The sequence below is a fragment of the Lathyrus oleraceus genome, chromosome 2 (assembly GCF_024323335.1).
Source record: "Lathyrus oleraceus cultivar Zhongwan6 chromosome 2, CAAS_Psat_ZW6_1.0, whole genome shotgun sequence".
NCBI lineage: Eukaryota > Viridiplantae > Streptophyta > Magnoliopsida > Fabales > Fabaceae > Lathyrus > Lathyrus oleraceus.
The window spans coordinates 238,842,598-238,846,790 of NC_066580.1; the positions used below are offsets into that span (position 1 = coordinate 238,842,598).

Consider the following 4,193-nt stretch of genomic DNA (forward strand, 5'->3'; position numbering starts at 1 on the left):
GGTTCATGCTTCCATCAATACATTGATCTTTTGGGCCTTCGGTTTGTTTTTGATCTATCAAGATTCTTGAACCATTTTAGGTCATCCTTGTTGGTCCATATATGCATTCATTCATGTTGCTTGGTATTTGAACCAGGTAAAAATCATATTCACCTACATAAAACTATTCCACACAAGAAATCCCTAGTTTCTAGCCTACAATTGACTTTGGTCAACTATTGACTTTTGGTCTATCAAGATTCTTGAACCATTTTAGGTCATCCTTGTTATTCCATCTATGCATTCATTCATGTTGCTTGTATTTGAACCAGGTAAAAGTCATATTCACCTACATAAGACTATTCCACACAAGAAATCCCTAGTTTCTAGCCTACAGTTGACTTTGGTCAACTAGTTGACCAAAGTCAACCATCCATTTCTAAATCCATATTGTTTTGACATTGGTAATATTGACTAACCCTCTATGCCATTTTTGATTTCCATCATTTTTAACTTTCATGTTTGTTACACACTTTTGAACCTAACTTGTGTTTAATCCTCATATCTAATCCCACTTTCATAATTCCATTCGTAACCTTACATAATTATCATTCAAATCCAACATACATTTCATACACATTTCAAAAACAAGTCCATAAGACCAATTCCATTCACTTTACAATATTCAATATTTGCTTCCATTTACAATTTGAATCCCATGAACAAAATTCAAGCTATACCTCATTACATAATAAATAATTCAAAACCATTTCTCACATGTACTAAACTCTAAAGCATAACCACGTGATCCTACCAATACAAATCCATCTCAAGATTCAAACAAGTCCTAATATTCTAGATTAAGTTCTAAGACATCCACATCTTCATGCTTTCCTGACTTCATGCAATCTTCAAAGATCAAGCTTTTCTCTTCCATGAAACACCTACAAAACCAAGGAGAAAACCACATTCTTTAGATTCACATTCATTTCAAAACATGGCATGGTCATCAATTCAAACATCAATCCAAATACATGATCATTAACCATTGATTGCAAATTAAAATGAAAGCAACATTAATCTAACTATCATTATAAATTCAACCATTTCACCAATTTCATCTAATACATACATAACCATAACAAGCTTAACATTCATCCAATTTGACCATACATCCATATCTTAAGCATAAGCACACCACATAACTTTACCATAACATGTTAGTATTCCAATTGATAGCAAATTTCTATAGCATAGTTCATCACATACATTCACATACTCACATAACATGGTTCTGTTCAAACAACTAGCAGTCGACATTGAGTTAATAAACAATCACAACAAAGATTTCAAAGCAAGTCCACATACAATTCATGGTTCTGTTCAGACTGTCATGTACAAGTCATTCACCAAATCCATATAGCAGCTTTGTCACTTAATTTCCAATCCATTTCACATAAATTAGTTAACTGATAAACATCAATCTAACAGAAGTTACAACATGACTAACTCCCTCATTAATAGGCTAACATGACACCATTTATTTGTAATAACATGTCACTAACAATTTCATTGTAACAGAAAGTCACCTTCCAACCCAACTAACCTAACTGTTTTTCCAACTGAATCCAACTAACCTAACAACCTATAACAAACTCTAACAAAATTGAAATAGAGAGAGATGGAGAAGCAATGGAAATCTAACAGAATGAGAGGCTATATAATTATAAACTCACTTCACTTCATGCTCTGGAATCACTGGCCCGAAAAGTGATCTTCAACAGAATTCCAGGTTCAATCTCTAGCTTCCAAAAACCAGAACTTTCTGAATTCGCTTCTGCAGATCCTTTCTTCCACTTCCAATCGCATCTTTCCCACCGTGAACGCCAATCTTCATTCAACATTTCAGTGTGGAAGCTCAAAACTAGCCAATGCTACCTCAAATACGGCATTGAAGAGTACAATCCATATCAGAAGATTCATTTCAGAAGCAAGTTTTTGAAATGGAAAAAGTACAGCAATCAAAATGGAAGGAACCTGTTTGATCTGGTAAGTTTCAAGTCGTCTTCAACCTTTGTTTTCCTTCTGTTTATGGGTTAGCGACGATGAAGTGGTTTGGATGGCGAACCTTTAAAGTTGTGGCGGATGATGTGGAAAAGACGTCAATACGGAGGTGTTCGCGTTTCTTCGACGAGCTTTTTCAGTTCCCCAATGATACATGTTCAAGTGATGAAGAAGAGCTGAACCCGAGGACGAGACGTGCCATGGCGATGTGCGTGACGACGGCGATGAGCTCCAAAATGCAAAAGGCAGTCCAAGGATAAAGCGCCACTCGCCGTTCTGCAGTCTTCTCTCGTTCATCTCCCATCTGTGTTAGAGGCGCCATGCTTGACCTATTTCAAGAAGTTTGGGTCAGGGAAATCCGTTGGATACGAGGCCCACGGTTCGACGGTATCACCTTTTCTTCCATCTGCACCCCTCCTCTCTAGGGATTATTGGACCTGGCATGTTTGCAGTCCAAATTTCCTTCCACCTTTTTTGCTTGCTTGTACCCCATAAATTGGGCTCACACCCCAGGTCTGATCCTTTTCATTTCCCTTTTCTTTATTTCACTTGTTATTTAGCTTTGATTAGTTAAATTGGATTTTAGGGGTTAATTAGGTTTAATTAGAGTATTAGGTTTTTTTTAAACAGTTTGTTTTGGTAGAATTAGTTAGTTTTTGGTTGTCATTAGGTTAATTAGAATATCATATTTAGGTGATTTTAGAAGTAAGAATAATTAGGTTTCTTGAATTAATTAGGATAGTGTTTTTGGAACTTAATAAATTTTGGTTCTTAATTAGCTTTTAATTAGAATTTAGGGCTTAAGTAGATTTTAGGAATTAAAATAGTTAGATTTAATTTACTGTAGAATTTTAGAATTTCAACATTAGGTTAATTATAGAATTTAGGAATTAATCAATTAGTAACTTTCTAATTAGATGTTAATTAGAGATAAATTTGTATTCACAATCGAATATTCTTGTAATTGACCATTTTACTCCTTAGGGAGTATTTTGGTATTTTAACCATATAATTGCATGTTCCCATAGAAATTATTAACATAGATTTTAATCTAACCTTGATTAACCATAATATGATCTCTTAGGATAGTTTGATTAAATTCTTACCTTTAGATTAGGTTTAACCTAGTTTTCAAATTACATCAAAGCCCTTGATTCAAATTGATCAAAATTACTTTGATCAATTAAATCCTTTGAACATGTATAATCCCACAGTCTGATTTGAGTGACCAAAAGACCCTTGGTCACTTAATAAGACTTTTTCTTCTAAGTTGTGGAGCTCGAGGCCTCAAGTCAAGATTCTCAATCAAGGCATCCTCAGTCATACCAAGCAATGGATAATATAAACTACATCAAAGGTGACATCTTCAAGTGCTTGTCAAATCAAAGTTAGAATTGTGTGGCATGAGCCTTAAGTACTAGAGAAGGAATGGGACTGGAGAACTCCTACCCCCATTCTGAATATCTTTAGGTATGGGACGAATGATTCAATGCTCATCGTATTCACCTCTATTCATAAACTTTAGCACAATTCAAATCATACGATTGGCAAGTCTCTCTCTCTTCACAAAGTAATGCAACAAGCAAAGAACTATATCAATAACTTATCAATCATGATTCAAGTTGTACGACACGAGCCTTAAGCAATGGAGAAGGAATGGGACTGGAGAATTCCTACCCCCATTCTGAATATCTTTGGATACAGGACGCTTGACCCAGTTGCTCATTGTGCTCACCTCCATTCATAGACTTCAGTGCAATTCGAATCGAGCAATTAATAAGGTCATCTTCAATATAAGAAATGACAAAGATTCTCCTCCAGCAACTTGAAAGTTAAGATGATAATTACATGCCACGAGCCTTAAGTAGTAAAGAAGGAATGAGACCGGAGCTTTCCTACACTCATTCTGGATATCTTTGGGTGCGGGATGTCTGGCCCGTTGCTTATCGTATCCACCTTTACTCATAGACTTTAGTGTGATTCTTATCCGATAAATATCAAGTATATTCCATTCTTTCATTCAATCATTTTATAACTCCTCTTACCTCCTCAATCACCTTGTTCTCAACCCCAGTGGGTTGAACTACGAAAGCTTTGATTTCCTTATTGCACTATAAGGATACGTAGGTAGGAGAACCCATATTCTTTGT

At 35.4% G+C, this 4,193-nt stretch overlaps 1 long non-coding RNA gene across 1 annotated transcript; it reads right to left on the bottom strand.

Moving 5' to 3' along the window:
- Nucleotides 1–618: 618 nt before the first annotated feature.
- LOC127119012 (uncharacterized) lies at nt 619–2,522 on the bottom strand. Its single transcript, XR_007802545.1, has 2 exons — nt 1,716–2,522; nt 619–923 (listed from the first exon to the last, which is right to left on the bottom strand). It is a non-coding gene; the product is annotated as an uncharacterized LOC127119012 (long non-coding RNA).
- Nucleotides 2,523–4,193: the final 1,671 nt, after the last annotated feature.